Below are 15,802 nucleotides of genomic sequence, written 5' to 3'. Positions count from 1 at the left end.
TCTCTCTCTCTCCCAACCCGTGGCTCTCTCTCTCTCGTCCCTCACGACCCTCTCTCACTCTCTCTCACCCAAAACGTACGGCACACACCCAAATCCTCCAAAAACTCGATGGATCGAGGCAACCAAGGTATGCATCTTCATCCTTTTGACGTTCTGAGTTCATTGGTACTAGTTTTAGGAAGTGAAACCTTCGGAATCACGTGAAACTCGAACCTCCATTTTTTGTCACTGTTCATGCGAACGTAAAATGTTGTGTTTCAGGAAATTCTAAGCTTGTGGTGAGCTTAGTGAAGTCCTAAGGAGGCTCGGAGTACTTCGTTTGAAGGATTTGGACGTCGGGATCACGTGGTTCCATTTTGGCCGAATTTCTTGGGAATTTTCCGGTGAGATTTCTTGATTTTTAGAGCCTTAAACTAGTCTATCGTGATTCTACATGTTTGGGGCTTCAATTTGATATAAAATACGAAGAAAATGGGTGAAAAACGAAGGAGAACGAAGAGTTTTAAAACTCGCCGGAAAACAGCCGCCAGAAAAACCAGTTCGGCGAGCCAAGGAAGAAGGAGACGCCACGGGGGTTACGACCCGTCGACTTATCAGTGAGTGGGCAATTTTGATTTCGTATTTACCTATATACATTTATTTTCCCAGAAAATACGTTTTTATGAAAGTTATGAAATTAATTGCCATGCATGAAATTATTGAGATATCTAGCTTGAGTATTGATGCATATATATGTGAAATGACGCGATGGACGCTCAGGTGAGTTTATTTATTTTCCAGCTAAGTTAGATATCTAGCTTGAGTATTGATGCATATATATGTGAAATGACGCGATGGACGCTCAGGTGAGTTTATTTATTTTCCAGCTAAGTTATTTATATTGAATTGCATTGAAAACTCATAACCTGCACCTAGGTGATAGTGCTTATATTATTATTCACCACAACGCACGCTCGTCTTGGATCCAAGTAAGTGGATGTCGTACAGACCAAGTGAGGGTTCCGACATGCTAGTTGTACAGATCACTAGATGTGATTCCAACTAGTGGGTGACCTTAGTTATGCGCGCTGATGATTGATGTGAGAAGCACTAGAGCGTATTCATACACCTGTCATCGTACAGACTACTATATGTAGTTCCGAGTGACGTGCAGAGTTGAACCGTACAGGTCACCGAGGTGACTCCGGTTGGTTTGGATGTTGAGCTTTAGAATCAGCCGTACAGGACCATTATAGGGTCTCCGGTTGATTTATTATTCACCTGACTATTATTGATGCATTCTGATTATAGTTTGGGCATGGCATATCATTTCTGAGATATTATGATGATGGTTTTATGCTGAGTTATGATGTTGCGTATATATATATATGTATATATACTATTTTCTGGGAAAGTATACAGGTTTTACGGCGAGGGGATAAAATTGTTTTTAATGAACTGTTTTGGAAAACTATTTGATTTTACTGACCCACTCATTTTGTTTTGCGCCCCTCCAGGTTCTAGTTTAGCGGTTGGTGGCTCTCGAGGTCTTATTCCGGCTTTCTGACAGACTCTCGACATGTAGGACTCACCTTAGGGTGATGTATCTTTATTTTAGTCCTACTTGACTGCAATTAACCTATGCTCTGAACTCATGTGTTTACCTTATAACTCGTCCGGTTATGTTCGTAGGTTGATATGTTTGAGTTTGGTTTGAATTCCTGCTTACTTTTGTGGTTGTTTCACTTCCGTGTCGCACCTATGGTTACGTCACACCCACGTGACGGCCAGCACACCTGGATCCTCTGGATCGGGGTGTGTCAATCACCAAAAGTGAATTTGAACCACATTATTCTTGGCTCATTGTGCAGCTTAGTTCACCCCCATCTCTTATTGTAGATAATATCGTTTGTTCAAGAAAAAAAATACAAATTTGGTGTGCATACTTTTTCTACCTTATAACTTTATTAATTATACAAAAAAAAAAAAAACCAAACATAGTGATAAATAACACAAAAATACGTGTAAAAAATAAAATGTGTATCAATGTAAATGGATGGTTACAATCTCTTTACAACTTCGAATTCTCTGATTCGATCTCCGGGGTGAAAAATGTGTGTGTTGTTGATCCGAGGGTCGCAATGACTTAGGGTTGACTTGGGATTGTGGTGCTTCCAATAAAAGCATCTTATTAAAAAAGCTGGAACATTAAATGTGTTTGGTAAAATTAAAAAAAAAATGTTTTTTTTTAAAATGCTGTCAATGAAAGTAGAAAAGCATAGAAATGCAGAAGCAGGGTTTACCATGCTTTTAAAAAAAGTGTTTTTTTTTCAAAGAATAGTAATTAATGCTCATTTAATGAACTTTTCAAATGGCAAGTATACCCCCACATGTTTTACAAAATTACAATATTTGCCCTACATTTTGTCTTTGACAATTATTATATCACATTAAATACTATATCTTTTTTAGTCATTTTACATATTCAAAGCAATTTATATAAAAATTTACCAAACACTCAGACACTACTTTTTTTTTTAATAAAATCACTTTTACAACAAAAAGTTTACCAAACACTTAACAACATTATTTTACAATTGTTTATTCTTACAGCACAATAGAAACAATTTTTTTTTAAAAAGCACAACAATACCAAACTAGCCCTTAATCTCGAATGAACAAACGCCTCAAAGTTTTGGCTTGTGGTGATGGAACAATCGGCACTTGTAGTGGTGCTTGATGATTCCTCATGGGTTTGATGAAGAACGCAAAGAGTTTACTGAGTCTTCTAAGTGATTGGGAAATTAGGAGTTTGTGCGTCTCGGTGTTTGGATGAATTTCTCACCCTTTCTTTGTCTGGAGCCTCATATTTATACACTCTCCAAGTCTTGCCTACGGCTAGATTTGCCCATGATTGTGGACTTGATTCACTGACGAAAGAACTAGGAGTTAATTGAGGCTTGATTCGTGATACTCCATCAATTAATTTAAATCAATTCATTTGTTTGATTAAAATTTAAATTAATTAAAAATTTAATAAAGATAATTTTTTAACTATTTTCCGCTAAATGTCACCACGTGTCTCTTTTGATGACTTGTTCGGTTTTGATGAGTCACATCTATGTGTACAATTTGTGAAATATATCATGCTCTAGCATGTCGAAATTTAATGTGTTGGTGAACATTTGTTTTCACTGAAATTTCGATGTCTACACATACAAAGGATACCAATACTATATTACTATTAAACAACAACAAAGCATTCCCACTAAGTAGGGTCGGCTAGTGACGAAGTCACAGAGGCGTAAGGAAGTGTGGCTGCCGTTACAGTTGTCGAAAATCAACCATAAGAGCGAAAATCTGCCCCTCCAGTTCTACTAAACCTGCACAAAAACATGCAATTCCGTTTACTGCTGCCGGAAGTTGCTCGAGTCTTGGTGATGTATAAGTTGCAAATTTTGCAACTCACCGGATAAGGCAAGTAAAGATCCATTTTTGCATCTGAGTTTGCATCACAAAAATTGGGCTCCACAAGAGAAAAAGAGAGGTTCCGTGGGATGCAAAATACTATTTAAAAAGAAAACAGTTTCCTTTATACATAGGCATAACCTTTCGTTCATCCATCCACCAATTTTTTTTTTTTTTTTTTTTTTCAGTTCTCACACAAGGGTTGTCGGTCGCTTCTTGTTTCCGGGGTTTTTTTTTCAGTTTCTCACACAAGGGTTGTCGGTCGCTTTTTGTTTCTGGATAGCTACGGCGGATCATCCACTACTGCTTTTAGAAGATTCTCTATTAGCCACATTATGGGCTTTGTGGAACTTTTCTTTTTAGATTGAAACCTATTTATGTTGCATAAGTGATGTCTTCTATCTGTATGTTGATCATTTCTAAGGCTATGTAAATTGCAATCCCTTTGGTAGGACTTCGATTAATGAATGTTCTCTATCATTGAAGAAAAAAAAATACTACTGGCAATTCTCACACAAAACATTTCCTCTTCAAAGTTTTTCTAGTTTTGCTTCAGCTTTTTTCTTATGAAATCAGCGTCTAAATGAGATGAAATCAACGTTGTCCAAATTTTGAAATTTTTTTATTGAATTGTGCGGGAAAAAATTATGTTAACAAAAATTAAAAAAAAAAATCTACACAAAAATAAATGAACACTTGAAAATCAAAATTTTCATCTTCTCGTTTAGATCTATACGCATTGGAGCAAAACTAAAATTTACAGGCTCATTTGGATGTGCTTTTAAAATGAATGAAAGCGCTTTTAGAAAAATTATTGTTGGGCTTCAAAAGTACTTTAAGTGCTTTATGCAAGAAGCACCAATTATGTGCTTCTTCCAGGAAGCACTTTAAGTGCTTTTCCAGGATTTACTTACATATTTACTAATGATTGATTCTAAAAATATTCTCATCAAAAGCGCTTTCAGTCATTTTAAAAACACGTACAAATGAGCTCTACATCTCGGGAGATGTAAAAGTGGCTTTGCATCCCCCAAACAACATAATTATATGTAAGAACCAGAAGGATGCATGATCATGAGAAATAACATATTAGAGCATCTCCAAAGAAAATGTCAAATTTTAAACATTAAAATGATATTTGATGGTTTATGTGGCAATTTGACATTTTATACAATATTTTGTTCCACCCGATATGTTAAATAATAATGTTATTTATCTAACATTCCTTCATATTGAGCTCCAGAACTCAAATAGGCAACTGGGTTTTGGGTTTCAAATTTTGGGTCGGGTTTTATCATCCGTGATCCGAGGAAGAGTGATAAGGGTTTGGGGCAGTAATGTGATGAGAAATGGGAGAAAATGCAGCAGCTTTGCACACAACTATGAACTTTGTACAGGCATTGGAGAAAGAAGGAGATGGTGAGAGCAACTCCAGCTGTCACGCCCCGATCCCGACATACGTCTGGGATCGACACGTGACGTCATCAAATAACCACATATCTAACATACCTGTCCCCTGGGCTATGTATCAAGCACATGCCATGCCTCGAATTGCATAGAATTTTTCGTATACTTTATGGCTGCATCTAACCTCCTCGTTAGACTGCCTACGTACCCTCATTTGGGATCAAGACATTCGTAGTTTGTCATTCGTAGTTTGCCATTCATTACACCTCGACGTTTATCACAATACGTTCAAATCGAAAAACATAGCATTCCTCAATAAATTATTAGAACTTAACAAGCATGAATTACTAGATTCATGGTTACATAACAAATCCACATGACATTCAAGGTTTCCATTCCATCTATCATATAAATCACTATGTTTTCAACGTGATATCTCCATCCACAACATGTAACTTATCCAATAACCAACGAAGCACAATATTATTCTTCAGCCACATTGATCACTAAATAATCATAATAATAACAATCATATCCAACGTCATTCCACAATTCCCATCAATTAATCCCTTCATGAATCAAGGATGCTGATCTTAGCATTTAACTACGTTAATCAATCAATGAGATAACATACCATTTCACCAATTCAATTAGAGAACTCTATATAATTCCCTACTTGGGTTATGAGTAATAACATGGTAATTCTAATTTATATTCACAAGGTCTATGGATAATTCCCATTCGCTCGAATCTAGGGTTCTAGACTAACCTTTTGGAATGTGCAAGAGTAAGGATTCCGGACCACTCAACGGAATCCAACGACATCGGGTTCCGGACCATTCAACGGAACCAAAATATCAATCGGTTTCTCATAATCTATCCAGACTTGTTGCATTTAAAATCAGTGCCTACATCATGGAAATGGTGCACTGGGCAATTCAGATCTTGGATAAGTTGTGAAGCTCAGGTGAGCGACAATAATACAAAGTGTGATAATAGTGATAAAACCAACTATCAATCACAGTTTATAAACTTTGAATATGAATCATTCATAAGAAATTAATACCAAACATTCGCAAACTCCGAAGGAGTCACCCAGACATCCAACGGTTCGTCTGAAACAATCACAACGTCTCACAATCATATTCTCATACAACACCATGAAAAGTAGGGTTAGAGCGACATAGTTCGGCCGAAGCCTATACCTTTGAAGCTATCTTAATCCAAACTCAATGAAACTCAAGGTGAATACGATTCCGAAACTTCACTCAACGGAATCGCGGAGTAGAAGAGATTTTGAACCATCTCTCACAGAATCCAAGTGGATACGATTCCGGAACACAACTCAACGGAATCGCGGAAGGCCGACAACCATAATGTACAACGGCTCAAAGAAATGAGACAAGCACAAGCTACTAAATTTACAAAAGCTTAACCAAGGGAAATAAGGCACAGATGCTAAATTTAAAACGAATCAACGAAGAGGGAAAAGAAACAATATCGAAGCAACAAATCCCCAATCACAATGGGTTCATAGTCCACCACTAGTCCTCACATTTCATCACATCAAGCCAACCACACAAAGCAAACCATGTTTCTAATATGCACGTCAAATTCCACATCATAAACTATAACGATGGCACTTTATAGGAAACATAATCATAAAATCGTCTCATACCCTCTCAGGATAATAATTATGAAAATAGAGTAATCACCTATAACACATATATTAAAGTCACTCACCCTTTTATACTAGTAACCATACATATTATTTCTCATCCATGAAATCAACATTTTAACGTTATATTCCTATGCTTGTAACCTTCATTCTCCATCCTTTAATAAACCAACCCAAAGTTAATGGTTTTTCAACTTAAAACACCACCTCTTCACTCATGCCACTACCCCTTTTGACATGTATATGCGGCAATATATATCTATATCTATATATAGATATCTATATATAGATATAGATATCTATATATAGATATAGATATCTATATATAGATATAGATATATATATATATATATATATATCTATATATATTAAGAGAAACTGGATCGTTTACTAATAACTTGAATATAACTACTAGTAAACAATCTAAACTCTTAAACCCCAATCAAACACACTCAAATAAGCACAAGATTAACAAGGATGTCATTTCAACTATAATTCCCTTCTAGGTCTAGATGCTTGGTAATGAAAGAAGTATTTCATAAATCTAATGTCACACATTGGAAATTCGACTTTTTCCAAAAATTCTCAAATTTTACAAGAATGAAGGTCTCAACAAGTAGAGTAAACTTTATACCTGTGGCCAAGTCCAATTTGGCCAGGAAGGCCCTCAAATTGGCTCGCACCCGTCGAAACCCTAAGGTGGGTGTTCTTCAATTCGGCTTCCTTGGTGTTCCAACGCTCCAACCACCTGTTGGGTCTTGTTCCTGGGTCCAAGGGAAGTTGATTAAGGGTGGTGGTAAGTGGTGCAAGTCGCTGGAACGACGGAATCACCGTCGAACTCACCCGCGAACCCGGTGAAGTTCTTCATGAAATTGGGCCTAAAAACTCTCAAATATGGGTGAAGATGGTAGAGGGAAGGTTGAGGAAGAGGTTGTAGGTGATGGATGGTGATGAATCGACGGAAAGAATGGCGGAGACCGCCAAAAATGGAGTTAGGTTGGTGCACAGGTGCAAAGGAAGGCTGGGCTTCCTTTTTTTTTTCTTTCAGCCACTCGCGTGGCTTTTTCTTCTCTTTTCATTTTCATTTTTTATTTTTTAGCAACAACTTCAAACGTCCATAACTATACCATTATAATCTGGACTCACAAACGACTTTCGCCTATGCGTTCATGATCTCGATATCTATTCAACAATATAAATTGTGACTTCGAAAGGTCTACAAATTTTAGATAATTACTTTCTAAACTTCAAACTTTGTAACTAATTTAATTAAAATCTAAATCCAAATAAATTAATATAATTTCTCAAAAATAACATAAAATCTCAATAATACAATTATGTAGATTATAACAGTGAAATCCAGGAACGGGATTTCACACCAGCGTTGCAAAGGCCTCTTAGGGCAACTCACTATTGAATAGCCTCTAGTGAACAGTAACTTCCATTAATGAACAGTAACTGTCTTTTGCATCTCCACCCCTAAAACTAAATAGCCATGGCAATAAGCAATAAAATATTAGTATTTTTTATTTTATAAAATAATACAAAATAATTTTATTTGTAATTTTGGATAAGATTTTTAATCGTTCTCGTTACACCACGTGTCATTATCCAAGAAGACAATTTTTGGTGATAGATTTCAATAAGATGTTTATCCAATACCGTCGTGTCACATGTCGTTACCTTTTCAAAATCGTTGATGATAGATTTCCGATAAGATTTTTAACCAATCACCTCGTGTCACGTGTCACAATCTGTTTACAATATTTGAGGATAGATTTCGATCAAATTTTTAACGAATGACCGCATGCCACGTGGCATTATCTACAACCTAATCCTTTCTTTTTCCTCCATATAACCCACCATCCGTCCTTAGAAATCACATAACAAAATCAAAATCTCTATCATTATTCATAGTTTCTGCATCCTTCTTACAATGTCTTCTTCAAGGACGTTGTGGGAAATTGATGAGCAAGAGAAAGAATTGTTTAAGCAAGGGGAAGAAATGCTCAATCTCCAGGTGGGTGAAAATGAGATGGAAGAGAAAGAGGATGAGAAGCGTAGAAGAATAGATGATGAAGCAAGAAGCCAAAGAGCCTCATATTTCCATCGAGTCATCCAAGTTGTGGCTCAGATCTGCAGGCCTAGGCGTTCCGCAAAAATTGATAGAAGTAGGCAATGACGAGGTACGGATCTCTTGGACGATTATTTTGTCCGTAACAGTGCATTCCCTGATACGTACTTTAGACGTCATTTTAGAATGGAACGACATTTGTTTAATAAAATCATAATTGTTGTTTGCAACCATGATTCTTACTTTGTTCAAAAGAATGATGTTTTTGGTGTTATGGGTTTCCTTCTTGAGAAAAAAAATTACTGTTGCCTTGCGGATGCTTACATATGGAGCATCTGCAGACCAAGTGGATGAGATAGCGAGGATAGGGAAATCAACCATTCATGACTCCCTAATGAGGTTTTGCTCCACAATCGAATCTCTCTACACCGCAGAGTACCTTCGGAAACCTACTAAGATGGACTTGCAAAGGCTTCTAAAGAAGGTCGAGGTGCGAGGTTTTTGTGGGATGATTGGATGTCACACCCCGATCCCGAAGTACATCCAGGATCGACGCGCGACAGAAGACTGTAGAGGGATGCCAATACAAACTGAACTACTGAGTTGAAATCAACAATAATCACATATTTTTAAGGAAAAGTATAAGGGTAACCTAACACTCCAAGCCCTCTAAACTCTGCTTGCTACCCCCAAAGTTCCCCATATCTACTAAAACCTGCACAATCATCCCTACACCATGGGAATGGTGCACCGAGCAAACAACAATCTGGATAAACCGCAAAACTCGTGTGAGTGACAATAATTCGATGTATGTGATACTAATAAAACATCTATCAATCACGGTTTATATACATCAAATATAAAATCATATTTTATGAAATCATAATGGTGACATCCAACGGCTCGTCTGAAACAAGTCACAAAAGCTCACAACCATAGACTCATACAACACAATGAAAAGTAAGGCTACAACGACATAGTCCGGCTGAAGTCTACATCTCTGAAGCTATCTCAATCCAAACTCAATCCGAAGAATCAACAAAGCAATTAATCTGGTTCCAGGCCTCTTAACGGAACCATAATACCAAATGGGATTCCGGACCACTCAACGGAATCACAGAGTAAAAGGGATTCCGGACCTCTCAACAGAATCGTGGAGTACAATGGATATCAGACCACTCAACGAAATCCAAGATGGATACGATTCCAGACCACTCAATGGAATCACAGATTACAAGGGATTCCAAACCACTCAACGGAATCCAAACAGAGTAGGGAACCGGACCACTCAACGGAACCCCAGCGGAAACCCAGTTCCGGATCACTCAACGAAATCGAGCGGAAGGCCAACAACCATAATATACAATGGCTTAAAGAAACGAGACAAGTCACAAGTTACTCAATTTAACAAAAGCTCAACAAAGTGAAACAAGACACAAATACGAAACTTAGAACGAATCAGTGAAGCGAGAAACGAAACAATATGGAAGCAAAAAATCCCAGTCACAATGGGTTAACAGTCCACTACTAGCCCTCACATTTCATCACAACATGCCAATCATACAAGTCAAACCATATTTCAAATATACATGTCAAATCTCATTTCATAAACATAAATCGATGGCTAAGCATTAAAAATAACAATTCAATAGAAAACATATTTATAAAACCAAATCATATCCACACAGGATAACAATTAAGAAAACAGGGTAATCACCAATATCACATATATTAAAGTCACTCACCTGGAGCCTGCACTAACGCACCCTAGCGGAAGAATTGAGACGTTAGGCACTATCATCGCCTAAAACAAAGTACAAGTCCACATTTAGATTTCCTTCGATAATTCACATACTGAAAAACTCCCATACGTCCTCCACAACAACAACATTTAATGAGAATCAAACCGTCGTTCAAAAGTATGGTCCAAGATCCTACGTCACTTGCTCCGTGAGATCCAACCATGAGATTTTGGATTTGTAAGTTCCTAAGGTCCTTAAATATTATGTACTATAATGTATCAAAGTTTGGTGACGATCCAACGGTTTGATTGTTGATTGCTATAATGTTCAAGTGGCAGACCTTAACGAAATTTCGCCGGATTCTGCAGATTTTGCAGATTTTCTGGGCAATCTTTAGAACTCCATATCTAACTCGTTTCTCACCCAAATTCAACCCATAATAACCCAAATTCGACCCATAATATACCAAAACGAAGCTAGAGAAGCATAGAATAAGATTATACTTCTTAAAGCCCAAATGGTGGTTGTAGGTTCCCGGAAAATGGCCCGAAAGACGGCTGTTTGCGGGAAAACTGCTAACTCGCCAGAATTTCTGGGCAAATTTTAAACGTCCATAACTTTGTCAATACTCAACGAAATCGAGTGATTCAAAAACGAAAATCATAGCTTGGAACGAGAAGAACAGATTGATACCTTTTCTGATGGCTAAATCGCTGTGGTTTGGTGGGAATATGGCCTGGAATGTCACGGGTTTGCCAAAAACTGGGCAAACTTCAAATCGTTATAACTTTCTCATTTCTCAACCAAATCACACGACCCAAACATGAAAATTTATCTAATCGATGAGATGAATCGATTTTTACCTATTTTGAGTTCAAAAGATGACTGAAAATTGTCTGAATCACGCCTAGAAGTCTCAGCCCAAAACCTTGTTCTTCGACCTCGAGGTTAGGATTCGCTTTCAATGAAACAAAACTCAAAACTGGGTTTATGGTGGTGAAGACATGCAAATAATGGTGGTTTTGGTGTTCAACAAGCCAAAATTTTTGGTGATGATGGTGGTTTGTTTCACAGGAAGAAAGGGAGAGCTGAGAGAGAGTGAGAGAACTCTAGAGAGAACGGGAGAGAAAAGGGAGAAGAGAGAGAGTTCCAGCATTTTTGGGTGCCCACGTGACACTCACCCAATGGTTTGACAAAAATATCACATGTCCAATTAATTATCAATTTACCAAAATATCCTCAACATTCAAAACCTTATAAAATCTTCGTTATAATTTTGAATCACATTATGTTGGCGCCCATGCATTCGTATCGACAAGTACTATCCAGATATATAAGGATACGTGGAAAAATACGTAGGGGTCGAATACGCCGTACATATAAAACGTCGAAACTAAGAATACGAAATGCGGAATACATAATTTTAAGCAATGAAATCCGGGAATGGGATTTCACATTGGAAGCATCGACTGTATGCACTGGACCTGGAAAAAATGTCCAAGTGCATGGCAAAGAGCTTATGAGAACAAAAAATGAGCAAAAAAAAAATTCATTTTGGAGGCGGTGGCTTCATTTGATACATGGATTTGGCACGTTTTTTTGGGTGTTTCGGAGGCTCAAAATGACCTCAATGTCCTTACCCAATCCCCATTGTTCAATGATGTCTTGCAAGGAAAAGCATCAAGAGTCACGTATTGGGTCAATGGACATAAGTACCACAGGCCATACTACCTAGCATACGACATTTACCCAAGGTGGTCATCATTTGTCACAGTGCCACGTTCGCGAAGTGCAAAGGAAAAACACTTTGCAAGCTATCAAGAGAGGTGTAGGAAGGATGTGGAGTGTTGTTTTGGTATCCTCCAAGCTCGTTGGGCGATTGTCAGGGGTGATGCCAAAATGTTTGATTTAGAGTCGTTTCGATCCATCATGATGACGTGCATCATTCTTCACAACATGATTATGAAAAATGAGTACAATTATGATGCCATTGATGAATATGAGGCAGACACGATGAACAATTCTAGAACACAAATATATTGTGCTCATGATGCCACCGAATAACCCATGCAACAAGAGCCATAACAAAGGGATGGACATTACAATGAAAAGCTCATTCAACGATGTACTGCACTTCAGAACCCATATATGCACAATGGCCGGCAAATTGACTTGATAGAGCACCAATGGGAATTGAAACAAGCTCAAGAAACTTAAGTTCATTTAGTGTGTTTGTTTTTATTTGGTGTGTTTATTTAATTTTATTTGGTGTGTTTTTTAAGTTCATTTAGTGAGTTTTTTTTCATTTTGTATGTTTGTAATTTTATTTGGTATGTTTCTGTAATTTTATTTGGTGTGTTTATGTCATTTGAATAAAAATTCTCTTAGTTTAAATAAATTACCAAATTAAATAAATATACTCTTAGTTTAAATAAAGTACTAAATTCAATAAATTGGAAACAACATAAAGTACTCTATTCAATAAATAAGAAATTACAACCCAAAATGATTGGAAAGTTATGGGCTCCGATTAAAAACAAATTCCCTAGTCCCTCGTGAATGGAAAATCATCACCTAACCAATTTCTGGTGCTAGGATCATCTCCTCTTGTCATGCTAGGATCATCTCCTCTTGCTCTCGCTTCTCTTGTATGCCTCCTTCGCACCACATTCGCTTTCTCTAAATTCCAAAAATATTTAGAATTCAGAGACATCGCCTCTACAGGCTCCTTCATAATGTCACGATCTTGTTGAGCCCTTCTTTCTTCTCTAAGCGTGTTACACCCCACCCTCAATTTTAAAGGTAGTTTTAGGTTTTTATTTAAAAATGGTTTTTGTGTCTTAATTGGTGAGCCCAATGGGGCCCACCCTCTGATTTGTCCCCCGATTCCTTTCCCCTTTTCTTTCTTTTTCTGATTTTTATAACTCTTTCTCTATCTCTCTCTCTTTCTCTCCCCGAAACTCTCTGCACTTCTCTCTTGACCTCATTATTCCCTCCTCACCGTCGAACACACACACACAAACAAACATACAAACACACGACAACAGCACCACCATCGTTGGGCCTTTCGTCTTTCCCTCATCCTTTGTGAAGCACAGAGACCACTCAAACATGCTTAGCACACCCACTCCAGCAAGTTCTACTATTCCTGACTAGGTGAGGCTCGAAATACCATCACTTATTCATCATTTTCAACGTTTTGGTGATTTTAATGAAAATAGGTACTGTCTTGGGGATGTTTTAACACAGGAAAACCACCTCAGAGAACTAAACCCAGATTTCAACAAATACATGTGACTTTCAGGCCACTTTTCGGCCAAACCATGGTGAGTTAGCCGACGTTTAAGGTATCAACCTCTTCGTCTCGCTGAGTACTACAACTTTCCTTTTTGTTTCACCCAATTTTGTTAAGTATTGAAGAAGTTATATCCATTTGAATCTTACCCAGTTTTCGGCAATCTTTGCGGCTTTCGAGGTGTTTCCCTGCCAAAACACGGCGAGTTGGGTATTGACAAAGTTATTAACGTTTAAAGTTTGTTCAGGTTTCCAGCCGAATTTCAGCATTTTCCTTCCTTTGGGCCCGACGACCCATGTTTTGAACTCAGGTCTGCCTTTCAAGCCCAAAGCCTCTTCGAACTAGGCCCTTGGGGCTGTGTAAAATGTGGGCCTTGTAGATAGGCCTTTGGGCCATTCAACCTAACCTAAAAACCCTTTATGACCCATCCCTTAGGGCAGCCCAACCCGTGTCCCTTTAACCTTTTATCCCAGGCCTTCGGGCCGTTCATGCCAAGCCCAAAACCCTGGACAGCCCAACCCAACCCAACCCAACTCTTTTATTTCTTTTATTTTTTAATTATGTTGTTAATTTAAAGGCCTTTGGGCCATTTCTCTCTAGGGCCTTAGGCCCATGCACTTTAAACCCTAAATCCTTTGAATTTAGGTCTTTGGGCCTAGCACCCTTCAGCCCAAACTCACCAACCTAGCCCAGATCCAGTTGGAATATTCCAAGGAAAATTCCTGGAATATTCCTATGTTAACATTTTGCAAAATTTAACCAAGACCCTTCTTAGCGTAATTCAATGTCCTGGATCCATTTTTGACGTCCATTTTCCCAAATTAAATCATTTGGATAGAGTTTTATTAATTGTACCATTTATGTGCTTAGGGGCAATTATTTGTGATGATTTCGTGTTCGCTAGTTTGCGTGGCTCTTCAGCGGCTAAGTATCTGTGAGTGAACCCCTTTTAAAAATGCATGTTTTAATAGTAGAAATGCATACATGAAAAGCATGATTTAATGCTTACGTTTTATGAGATAACATGCTTACTGAGGCTATTTTGAATTATTACTATTTTTCCTATAACTCGTGTTCTTATAGAATATATGATGGATGACGATATGATATTTAGAACATGTTTTGTACACCTCTTTATAGTATAGATGATGGATGACTTTATACTATGAAGTTGTTTTTCAAATGTATGTATGTTCGATGGTTTTGTACTTACCTAGTGGTCCTTATTCCACTACAGGATGTAGGGACAGATTCTGGTCTGTCTCGGGCGACAGTTATGGTGTTGGCATATGGCCTGAAGTGTTTTTCCTCTGGCTACTAGCACAGGGACGGGGAGCCAGCATAGGGCCTGGGGGTAATTTTCCTCTGACTATTTGCTCAAAGATGGGGAGCTGGCATGGGGCCTGGGGGTTATTGGACATTCACTAGTGATTATTATATATACAAGGTATGATTTGAGACATTGCACGGCATGCTAGGTTTCAGAAAACCTATGTTTATCATGATATATATATGTGTTTTCATAAAACATAGGAGTTAGTACGTTGATAACTGCTTTATTATATATATATATATATATATATATATATATATATATATATCAACTTGGTCTACTCAGGTTTGTTTTGCGCCCCCTTCAGGATTTAGAGTTCGAGGCATACAATCCCAACGTCCAGGCACTTCTGCATCGGCATCTTCGAGTCCTCTTGATGTAGGACCCATTCTTTTATTCATTCAATTTTATATTAATTATTTTAGTATTCTAGGTAGATGTATGCTCTGAACACGTTCCTTAAATGCATATTCTTTATTTGTAAATTTATAAGTCTTATTTATTCCTTATTCTCAGCATTTGCATTCAATAAATGACTTTTGTCACCCTCGGGTGTCAGCCAGCACGTGCCTATCCTGATATTTGGGGAATATCAGGATCGAGGCATGTCAAAGCGCTTCCCTTTCTTGCCTAAGTAGCTTTCTTTCTCTTTCATTAGCTTGAAATAATCTCTCAACAGCTGCAACTTTTGCATCCTTTCTAGCCTTATGAACCTCAAATTTAGCCATTTCCCATGCCAAAGTCAATTCACCTTGGTGAGCAAGTTCTTCCATATATTTTGCATAATCATTCTTGGAAGCACTCTCTTTTCTCTTTGAAGCCTTCT

Source organism: Malus domestica, chromosome 01 (genome assembly GCF_042453785.1).
Source record: "Malus domestica chromosome 01, GDT2T_hap1".
NCBI lineage: Eukaryota > Viridiplantae > Streptophyta > Magnoliopsida > Rosales > Rosaceae > Malus > Malus domestica.
The sequence above is the reverse complement of the archived record's forward strand: the minus strand, read 5'-3'. Positions refer to the sequence as shown.